Here is a 12,811-nt window from a genome sequence, read left to right as displayed (position 1 = left end):
ATGCAAAATTTTAAATTATAAAAGGTAATTTGAAAAACTTACCATGAAGTCAAATCCAAAAAAGTATCTGACCAAGTCATTTTCATACCTGTCTTTTTCCATTTCAATGTTATTCAGGTGGTTTGACCAAGCGGTGATCACATTGCTTGAAACTTTCCATTCATTGAGCAAAGTGTTACAATCTTGTCTTACTATTTCAGTTGAATCTATAAACCAGCCAACTACTTCGCTGTAATGTAGAATTAAAGTAAAAGTTAAACTTATGCCAAACAATTTTATATATTGTTTTTAGGAAGTATAAAACATACCTCTTGTTTGGAAAGTTTTCACCATCATTGATTGCTAAGTAGCCAATCACTTGGTAACATTGCAAACTCATGTTATCCATTACTTCCTTGTGTTTCTTCAAGAAATCAGAAACACAAATCATATCTTCCACTCCTTTCTCCTTCTTTAGTTTTCTAACTACCCTGAACCTTGAAATTTTTCTCTCAAGTTGTTTTCTTTTGGTGTTTTTGTCTGCCAAAGCAAGAGCAGCACATATTTTTGCACGATACACCTTTCTCCTATTTGCTAAATCAAGGTCAGAATCGAAAGTCTCTCCAGAAAAACACATCATATGGATCATTGAAAAAACACCACAATCAAGAGTATATCTTGGTGTCTTCCACTTGAAGTTAACTTCATCAAACTCATATTCAAGAATTTCATCAGCTTTTTCATGATTAATTCTCTTCACAAAGTTTGACATTTCCTCCACCTTTAACATTTGTTGATGTGTCTATTTTATATAGTATTTTACCCCCGTCCCTTGGTCATAATTAGTAGTGTTTTTGGCTCTTTAGGGCCACTTTTATTACTAATTGGTGTTTTCCAGTGTTTTCGTAGATTTGGTTGACTTTTGCAGGGATTTATGCTTTTGGAGTATTTTCCCAAGATATTTTGGAGCAATCACGAGCATTGGAGAAGCACGACCAGAGTTTATAGCCCAGGGCCGGTTAGAGTCATCGAACCGGTGATTAAGGGCTCGGTATAGGTGATATCGGGGCATTTGGACCGAGTATTCAAGACCCAAAGAGGAAACCCAGATTGGCCCGAAGAATTGGAGCCCAATCGAAGTCCAAATAGTGGCCCAAATGAGCCGCCCGTCCAAAAAGGCTGGCGCCCGGAGGCGCGTCCGACCGAACGGGAGAAGCGCCCGGTGACGCGCCCGGCCGGGCGCGAGATTGCTATTAGAGATAAAAAAAGGCGCGCCCGATCGGGCGCGTGTATATTTAGGAGACGATTAGTGTCGTTTTAATTTGTTTTAGTTTAGGATTTTTGTACGGAGTATAAATACTCCCCCGTAATACGATTTTAGGATCTCTTCTTCTTCTCTTAATCCTTCTCTCTTAGACTTTCTCTCTCTACTTAGTTTTCTCTCTCTTAATCTCTCTCTAATTTGTTCTGAATTCTTTCATTAATTCCAGATTATTTTGGTAACGATTTCTCTTTCTTTAATCTTATTTATTTTATTTCTTTTATCATGATTTATTCTATATCTTTGATTAGTTTAGTTTTTATTATGTGTGAGTAGTTTTATTTCTAGGGTGTATGGGGATCTAATAAATAATATGAAGGGGTAAATTATTGTTGTTGATTATCAATGCTAGATTAATTTCCTATTGATTGGATTAATGCTCTGTGACTAGATTAGGCCTATCTTTTATGCATGAGTTTGACAATATTGATTCAAGAATCGAGAGATGAGAATTAATGTTTAGGTCTAGTTCCAATAGGCAAGTTAATTTATAAATGGTTAAGTCAAAATTCGAGAGATGAGATTTAATACCGGTAAATTAATTGTGTGATTGTAATACGTAGCGAGAGCCCTTTACAATCTGGTTAATTGATGCATTGATGATTACTATTATTGATTATTGGTATTGCATGATAATTTCTTATTGAATTGTTTTAATGTTTTACAATTGCGGCTTGTAAAAGTATAGCAATATTAAATTGATGAATCGAGCAGATGTTAATTTGATATTAAAGGTTATTTTCAATAAGAACTTAGATCTAGTAAATTGCGAGAGCCTATTAGATCTATGTTGATTAATAAATTGCGAGAGCCTGTTAATCATGTCATTTACGCAATGTCAATGATTGATTACTATGTTTTACCCTGGAGTATTATTTATTGGTGAACCTATGCCCTAGATCCTTTCATATATTGCTTTTTCCCCTATTCCTTTTCCTTGTAGTTTAGTTTCATACTCAAATATAAATATTGGTTACTTAGATAATTTAGATTATAATAATTAATTAGGAGTAAAAAGACTTGTTTCCCTGTGGAGATCGACCCTACTTCCCTATCTATTTTAGTTAGTGGTTTTAGGAATTACTTTTGATTTGGGGATACGACTTTACCCTGTCATTTGTAAAGCAATATATAAGTAAAACAAATTTATTGTATAATTACTTTAATAAACATATGATTTACTTTAATTAGAACATCTTTTACTTTATATTATATATTTATAGGAAATATAATGTGTACTTTAAATAGCTATTCTTTAACTTTAATAAAAATATTATTTACTTTAATCAGAACATCTTTTACTTTATTTTTTATTTTATTTTTTATTTTATTTTTTAACTGTCATTATAATCTATACTTTTAATACATATTCATTTACTTTTATAGTACTCTTATTTACTTTAATAATTTACTTTTTATAAACCAAAAAAATCTTACCACAATAGATCCAAGAATTCTGTAGAAAGGCTTGTGCATGTCATCATACTCCCTGTTATCCAAGTATTGAATGGTCTGATTCATAAAGTTAACCACTATCAAACTATAGTGGTTACTCATACAGATTGGAATAAAAATCTGTCATTAAAATTACAGTTATTAGTCTACAAATTCAAAATCATAATTCCATACAATGTAGTTTAATAAACATGAATAATAAGATATACCAACTGAGCTGTTATAATTTTCTCCTTTTCATCACATAGGCACATCCAATCGTACCATGCCTGATTCAATTCTTGTGAGTGTACTGAAGGAGACTTCACCTCTGTTTTTTTTATCTGTTGGCTGGGAAGCATCTTGTGACCTGAGAGACAGCTCTAGAGGTCTCTGTGTATTAATGAGAACATATAACACATTACTTTATGAGATCATACATATTTAATCATGATTAAACTTAACAGTAATTTTAAACCCTTACAATGTGATCAATGCCAAAGAAAAAGCATGAAGGATCTTCTTTCCGTCGAGAATCATTCATTAGAAATGACCAACATTGAACTATATTAGATTTTATCATTTGAGCAGGGGCTGTTGGAGCTAGGGATGTTGTGTCATCTCTTGTTATCATGAGAGGACCTTCAAATTTCACAATCTCTTCACTGTGCAAAATTAAATATTGATAGTAAATAAAATATTATTTTAAGTAAACTAAATATAATTTAAAGTAGATATAATATGTTTGAAATAAAATAAAATATTACTTACTGTTTGAATGGGTTGTACTTCACAAAGCACTAATCATCCACACTTGATAAAGCTCTGGCATTTCATTCATTCTTGATTTGTTTCCTTTCATTGTCTTAGAAACAAAATCAATGTCAACATCTTTCTCTCCACAATCTAAACTGATTTTAACTTTTGAAACTTTCTCCTTGTGAATGTCCTTATACTCAATTGTGGTTGTTTCTGCCTGAAGTTGTTTTTCAGCAACTACTGTAATAAAATAGCAGATATAGTTACAAAATAATGATAACATTATTGATTATGTATTGATTAAATATTTACTAAAGTTAACAACTTACCTTCAATTGTTTTTTGTGTTGCTTTATTTGTAATTGTTGGCTGATTTAGGATACTCTCAATGACTGAGTGTACTACCTTAGTAATATCAGGATCAACACCCTGATTATCAGCATCAACATTCTTATTATCAGCATCATCTTCCTGATTATCAGAATCTTTCTCTCCTTTCTCTTCATTATCAGAATCTTTCTCTCCTTTCTCTTCATTTTTCTGCTCATCCTGTTGTTCTTTGTTTTCCTTATTTTCTTCCTCCTTTTCTTTTTTTTCCTCATCTTCTTTTTGTTCTCTTTCTTTGTCATATTTCTTTTTATCCTTTTCTTCCTCCTCCTTCTTTTTCTCTTTTTCTTCCTCCTCCTCCTCGTCATCTTCCTCCTCATCCTGTTCTTCCTCCTGCTTTTTGTTTTCATCATCTTCTTTTTTGTCATCCTTCTCTTTTTTTCCATCATCCAAATCCTCTATATCAAAATCTTCATCATCAACATCCAAATGGACAGTTTTAGGATCAACTTCATCTTCTTCAATAGTTTTAGGATCTGTTTCTGTTTTATGTTGTTCCTCCCATGTTGACAGAATCACACTAGATACATCTCTTAGATCATCATAAAGCCTGACTATTTCATCCATAGCCCTTTGTACTTTAGGATCTTCCATCAGCCTTTTTGTTTCAGAAACCTGTTGAGAATTAGATGTATTCACATTCATTTGTTGCTTTTTCATCTTCTCTCCTAAGGTAGCTATACGCTCAGGATTTATCATTGCAAAGAATTGTGAATCTCTAGTCAACAAATGTAGTTCTTCAATTTCCTTCAAAATAAATAACAACAATTTATTAGTACATTATTTTTTAACACAAATAATATTTACGTTTAAAGTTAATTTGTTTACTTTTAAGTCAACATTATTTACTTTATGTTTATCATTTACTATATATTATTACTACTAGAAGCAGAACAATTCAATATAATAAAAGTAAACAAATATGAGATAAAAGTAACTGCATTTCATTTTAAAGTAAATCATCGTAACTAAAAAAAAAAAATTACTCACATCTTTTGCAACTTCATGTATTTCACTATCTGTCATCACACCTTCTGGTAGGTTGAATGACACCAATCTTCTCTCTCTATCAGAAAAATTTCTATAAGCATTCTCAATTACATCTCCCAAGAATGCTTGCTTCCCTTTTTTTCTACAAACTGGATAGTCATCTTTTTTAAGTTCTCCTTGACCAAAAGATGCCTTTGCCTCTTTTGCAATTCTTTCTTTGACTTTCTCATCTGACCAATGTTGGATCAATGGCAATGTTGTAGGTTCAGGCTTCCCTTTGAACGCTAGATGATGAAAGTAGACAAGTTGAAGAATCAGGACACATCCACTGATTCCTGATCTTGAATCCTTGTTTTTGTTGTTCTGGAAGCTCCTCACTGATTTGCACAGGTTATTCATCACATAACCACACCAATCTAGGTTATGTATTTCTTTCACATTGTCTGCATAATTGATTATCTTGTAATCAATCACTCTGTTTGCAACAGGGGCCAAGAATATGCTGCAAACATACATCACAAAGAATCTTTTAAAATCCTCCCCTCCTTCCTTTAGAGTCTTTAATTTGTTCTCCAAATTATTCATAATTATCTCACCATCTTCTGGAATTCCTAGCTTATTCTTCCATTCTTTTTGAATCAACAAGTTTGATAGAGGTTGCTTCCTTAACTGAAAACTCACCTTGTTCTTAGTTACATGTGGAAGCAAGAATATATCTTCAACATCGTAGGAACTCACTGAAAATTCTTTCAGCATGTCAATCTTGAACATGCAGCTACTTTCATTGAAATGGTGACAAAGCCATGGAAGCATTTGTTGAAATTCTTGTTAATTTTAGTTCGAGCAGCCCTCCAAAACCAATACTTATGACATCTTTTTTTGCTGCTCACTAAAATCCTTGATCAAATCAACAACTGCATTGGGTCTGTAGTGTGTTTTTTTTTTATTTCTAGATTACCATCATCATCATCATTAACATCAATAACTTCATGTACATCAAGGTCAGAATTATCAAGCTTCATTTTCTTCTTTATATGACCTTTTCCTTTTATTCTGTCTTCTTCTGATGAACCATCATTCTCATTCTGATCTTCTTCTGGTTCATAATAGCTATCTTTCAATTCGGATTTTACCCTTTTCTTTGTTTCTATAATTTGTTAAAACATGTTAACCAACTTTGAAAACATTTATATTTACTTTATAAGCATTTTTACTAACTTTATTAAAGTTATCAATAACATCATAGACATATAACAGTAAATAGCACACTTTATAACAATTTATTTTATAACAATTTTTATTTTCTTTAGAAGAGTTACTATTTACTTTATAACAATTTCTACTTACTTTATAACAGTCTCTATTTACTTTATAACAGATTAATACCTTACTGTAATAGATTCCTTACTACATAAATATAATACATACATATGAATTTAAATTTATAAACTTTTATGAACCTTTTGATGCTTCTAGTTCCTTAGTTCTTCTCTTTATCAATATTTGCTTTTTTGAAATCCTTTGAAGCTTAGCACCTATTACATTTAGTTTACACAATTAGTTTATAAGTATAGACATATTAAAAAACTTTTAAAACATATTCATTTACTTTATAAGCTTTTTTATTTACTTTACTACACTAACCATTTACTTTTTATATTCAATAATGTAATAGTATGCATTATTTGTAACACAAATTTATATAAATAAATGATTTACTTTATAACTGTTTCTATTTACTTTATAACAGTCTCCATTTACTTTATATTATATACCTTTAATTGGAGATTTCTTTGTATTTGCAGGAACTTTCTTGGCTGTAGAAGTCTTTTTGGCTGCAGGAGATTTCTTGGGTGCAGGAGTTTTCTTGGCTGCAGTAACTTTTTTACTTGCAGCAGCCTTCTTTAGTGCAGCAATATCCATTGGTGGATCTGATTTTTTCTTTGTAGTTTTGGCCATTTTAATCTGTGAGCAATTCAAAACAAATATGAAATGATCAAGAATAATGTATAGGGTAATGTAATGAGCAAGGATTAACATCATTTTTTATATATACTTTTAGTCAATTTCTGTCTACTTTTAACACATTTCTATCTACTTTTAACAAATTTCTCTCTACTTTTAAAAAATTATACACTCAAAACTGTAGAAACTCAAACAACTACTTTTAATTTACTTTTAGTTAATTTTTATCTACTTTTAATAATTTTTTATCTACTTTTAGCAAATTTCTAACACTCATAGTAGAACAGAAGTATTATAGCATCAATAATGCATTAAAAAATTACACATAAATTAACCAAAATTATTCTAAATTAGTATGAGCTTAAGTAAAATTACTTAAGTACATAAATATAAACAGATCTAATTTATGAAAAACCTAATATTAATTTATGTTCAACATTGAATAATTTTCTCATGCATGTCTATTTTAGCCTAAATTACATCAAATTTGCACTGAAACTATAAGTAAATTAATCATAATTTGAACAGAAATGAACAAATTTGCGATAATATTTGATTATGAAGAAATCAAAATGAAAACACTAAAATTGAACTTCGAAATTCTCCGATTCAAGTTCTGCTACTTCAATTCCAACATAATCAAGCAAAAAAAAAATACAAATATAAGTAAAAATTTGAATAATTTTCTCATGCATGTCGATTTTAACCTAAATTACAACAAATTTTGCACAGAAACGATAAGTAAATTAATCATAATTTGAACAAAAATGAACTAATTTGCGATAATACTTGATTATGAAGAAATCAAACTGAAAACACTAAAATTGAACTTCGAATTTCTCCGATTCAAGTTCTGCTACTTCAATTTCAACATAATCAAGCAAAAAACACAAATATAAGTACAAAACTGCAACAAAAATAAACAAAATAGTATGAACTTCGAAGTTATGATAAAATACCTTTTATTCGTCAATTTTCGCCAATTTTCGAAAATTTTTGTTCTGAAATTGAAAAATGTAGACAGTAGAACAAGAAATTGTTACTTTATAGCAAAATTGAGCAGTTTATTTGACGGTTATGGCGGTTTTCAAAGGTTTTTGCAGTTGAAAATGGTGAGTAAGAGAAAGAAAATCGCGGAAAGAGAGAAAATTGCGGAAAGAAAGAGAGAGAGAGAGAGAGAGAGAGGAGAGAGAAAAGGCGCTGAATTTAATTTTGCATTTAATTTGTCTGAACGAATATGGGCCGTCAGATCACGCGCCTCTTCTCCTACATCTGACAGTCCTCATTGGTTCCTAGTTCCTATTTTACAATTGGTTCTCAATATATATATATATATATATATATATATATAAATATATATATATATATATATATATATATATACTGTTAGAAGATAAATATGAATGCCTATAATTATTTGATTTGATTTCACAATGTTCACACAAGTCCAAAGACTTGTGAACTTGTGTGGCATTATATGTAAAACTCTTGGCTATATAAGCCATGTTACCGGAGCAATATACATAATCAATTTCTCCATCTTCTCTTACTCCTTTATAAAACTTTCTATCGGTAAAACTTTAACATATACATATATATATATATATACATATATATATACACATACATATATATACATATATATATATATATATATATATATATATATATATACCTATATATATATATTGTATACATATATATATGTATACATAAATACATATATACATACGTATATACATATGTATGTATATATGTATTTATGTATACATATATATATGTATACATATACATATATACATATATATTTATGTTTTTTACAATTTTGAGAATTGGTCAGTAAGAATGGAGGGTCCTAATCATGGGCGAAAAAATCTAAATTGGATGATAATAACGAAGATAAAGGAAAGAGGCTTCTTATAAAAGCAGACTCATTACAAATGTTTGATTCAAAGGTTTATAAGCGAAAGAAATTCAAGAAGGTGATATCATATATCTTCATATCATACATTACAAGTTCAGTTTATTTTGCTTTTTAATTTCCATGTATAACAACTAACTATATGAAAACATTATATATTATTATTGTTACATATATAGGGAGAATGTTCGAACGCTAAAATGATGGTAAAATGTTGTGTCAAATGAGGATCAAAATAATGAGTAAGTTGGTTTCGATTGGTGCATCACCGAAGCCAAAGGGTTAACTCTTTCAATTATGTCACAAGCATGATGTCCTACCAAATGATGAAGCGCCTTTCGTATAGGATGAATCTGTTATGCACCATATATATATGGTTGAAATTATGCGACAAGGATCTTGCAAGGTGTATGGCAATTGCAGGGAATGGGGAAAGGTTATACCCCATTAGAGGCACTTCATGGGTGATCCTTGGTATCTATTGATACTACAATATTGTTCCTTGCATTGTTACCAAAATTATATGTATCTTGATAAAATCAACTACAACTCCATACATATTCTTAATGGGGTTCTCTAAATCTTTGTAATAAAATGTTATGTATTAGTAGTTTGTCAAAATCAAATTAACAAATCAAATCGATCTATCTATATCTATAAGTATTCAAAAACTCTAACTAGAAACGACACATGTTCCCACCCCATTACACTTCTGTAGCTTATTCTCTAACCCAAACACCACTTGTTTTATTGCATTTATTAATATTTTAAGTCTTTCATTAAATTTATACTTCATCTTTCATACACACTTCATCTTCAACTCCCCACTTCAATTCAACTTTTTCCTTCTCTTTTAATTTTAGCCCCTCCACCTCCTTTATTAAGCCTCCTTTTCCTCGATGGCATCAATCAAAAAAAATCTTTAGTAATAAATCATAATTTAAAGACACGATATTATCAATATATATAAGTGCCGTTTTTAAAAAAAAAAATTATAAAACAACCAATATATTGCACTTTATTTTATTATACTTTTTTATTTACAAACAATGACCCGGAGCATCACCCGAGCCAAAAACTAGTTTAGAAATAATAAGTTAAAGTATGATACGGAGTATATATATATATATATATATATATATATATATATATATATATATATATATATATATATATATATATATATATATATATATATATATATATATCATTCATGTGTAATAAAGTTTAGAAAACGCTAATATAAGTAGTTAATTTGTACATAATACAAGTCGGGATAGGTTTACTCAATGAATTAAAAATTAAATATGAAATGGATAATACGAAGGTTGTATCAAACACTTTTTAATTTGTCCATGTTCAATCAAATGATATGATTTTTCTTAAACAATTATTATTGTTACTATATTAATATCTATCACTCGATCAGCCGAGGAAGTTGCATACGAAATACATATGCACTTAATGAATAGAATTTTAGTAAGGGTCTGTTTAGATTTACTAAACTGAACTGAACTGAACTATTTTATGAGAGAAAGAAATTAGGAATTGAACTTAACTTAAAATAAGCTGAAGAGAACATCCCCTAAGTACTGTAAATAATTATGATTGGAGAGAATGTTTTTTTTTTAAAAGATATATAGTTAATTTTTAGTTAACTTATAAAAATTCATTTATATAGAATAATAGTAATAATAGTTATGCTTCGATATTATTTTAATTATTATTATTCTATATCGAAGGAAACTATTATTAGTATTATTCTATATTGAAGTATAGCTATGTCGATTATATAGTTGTTGTTTAAGATTATTTTTTTTCCAACATGATTATTTAGTAACAACAACTGTTTGATTAGTTTTAATTTTTGTAATTATAACATAACCTCATAACATAAGAATATTGTAGTAACCGTGTACATGTTACAGTCAATGAAAAACTAATGTAAACCATATTTCTTGTAACAAGTCCATTTGTATTTGGGGTTTCAGGGTATAGTATGCAAATTCCTAAACAAATACTGTAGTTAATTATTTTACTTATATTTGGTAAACGCTAGTATAAATAGTTATTTTTTTTTCATAATAAAGGTCGAGATAGGATTTGTTACTGATTTAATTAGTAATTGATTAGTGTCTAACACATTTTAATTTGTACATGGTTAATGGAACAATATGATTTTACTTAAACAATTGTTATTGTTACTAAATATATATCTATCTATTGTCGGCAAAAAAGTCGCAAGGACTAAAAATTAATTACTCGTTCAAGTTCAGAATCTAGTTTGAAAATTCGTCGAAATCTTAATACAAGAAATGAATGACATTATTTTCAATATAAAGTATATATTATCTAAATTGATATCATATACTAGAATTTAATTAACTGTTCACTGTCAACTGTTGAATCTGTAAAAACGAGATAAGTGCAGTAAAATTGATTTATGTAAATTAAAGAAATGTTTTAAATAAATCGATCATGGTGGATTGTTGAACATAAAATCAAATTGTTTGACCAGTGAACATGCTCACGAATTGAAAATTCTAATTACTTCATCGGAGTAATCGTCGACGTTGGATCCGTCATCTTCTCCAGCGTCCTGTTCATCTTCTCCGGCGTCTTGCTTATCTTCTCCAACGTCCTTTTCATCTTAACCTGTATAATGGTTGTGATAATATCATCGATAAATTAATAGAAATTTCAGAAAAAAACAAATAAATTTGTGCATTTAATGCTAATAGGCGCCAAGATTTTTGCCAGCTATTTTTCCGCTTACATAGCTCCTTAGGCGCCATTAAGGGTGAAATTTTCCCCCCTTATTTTTCCTCTTCTTTTTTTTTTTTTTTTTTTTTGGCTTTTGCTGATGTGGTAGCTCATTGGTAATGTATGTTGGGACACATACATTCAATGTATGTGTATCATTGTCCTACTCACAATATTATATTACTAGATGAAGCCCGTGCGATGCACGATTTGTTAGTATTTTTTTAAAAAATATTTTTCATATTTATGTGATTAAAATTGTTATTATATTAGTTTGAAAATATTAGATAAAATTCCTAATCTCAAAAGATAATATTTTGTATTTAATTAAATTGAACTTTAAAATCTCATTTGTCAATATTGCTTACGTGACATTTGAATTATTTAATTGCAAAAGAAATTAATAATCTCTTATATATTTGGCTACAACTTAAATTCATAATCCTACCTGACGCGCTAAGAATATATATATATATATATATATATATATATATATATATATATATATATATATATATATATATATATATATATATATATATATATATATACTCCTAAAATCCCGCATATTCCCAAGTGATGCAATTAAAAATGGGAGTTACTAAATGCCACAATAGAATTACTCATGCCGCGGTATTGAATGACCTATCTACCCTTATAAATTCAATGTTTGACCTCATTTAATTTTCTCACCAACCATGCCCCTTCCACCACCATCACCATAAACACCAAAGGCTGTGAATTATACCTCCGCCGTGTACCACTAAGATAGCCAGAATCAACCACCTATTGCCGGAATCATCCAATTTTCTCACCACCTATCACACCAAATCAACCACCTGCCACACCAAATCAACCGGAAAAAGCAAGAGGATGACGACAATGGAACGACGTGGGAAGGGGGTTCGTTTGCCGGGAAATGCGGGGAAATCGCCGGCCAATTCGATGATAATTTTTTTTTTTAATTTTCATGTTGTGTGCATAGTCGCATGCTATGTGCGATTATACTACAGTATATGCGACTACACCATGGTGGATTCGCATATAGCATTCGACTACACCACACGGTATAGTCGCATGTAACATGCGATCGGGTACAACGAAAATTGAAAAAAAGTCCGACATACACTGGACTCGACGGCGTCGAAGGTTCGTCATCCCCACCGAGTGCCTCCGATATGAAAGCAGACCATCGTCGACTCATTTCATTGGACGGAAATAGTACAATGTTGGTGGTTAACCGTTGTGGAATCAGTCAAATTTGTTGTTAAGGTGGAGTCGTGGCGGTGGCC

This window comes from Chenopodium quinoa, unplaced genomic scaffold, assembly GCF_001683475.1.
Source record: "Chenopodium quinoa cultivar QQ74 unplaced genomic scaffold, ASM168347v1, whole genome shotgun sequence".
NCBI classification, from domain to species: Eukaryota; Viridiplantae; Streptophyta; class Magnoliopsida; order Caryophyllales; family Amaranthaceae; genus Chenopodium; species Chenopodium quinoa.
This window is presented reverse-complemented; position numbering follows the sequence as displayed.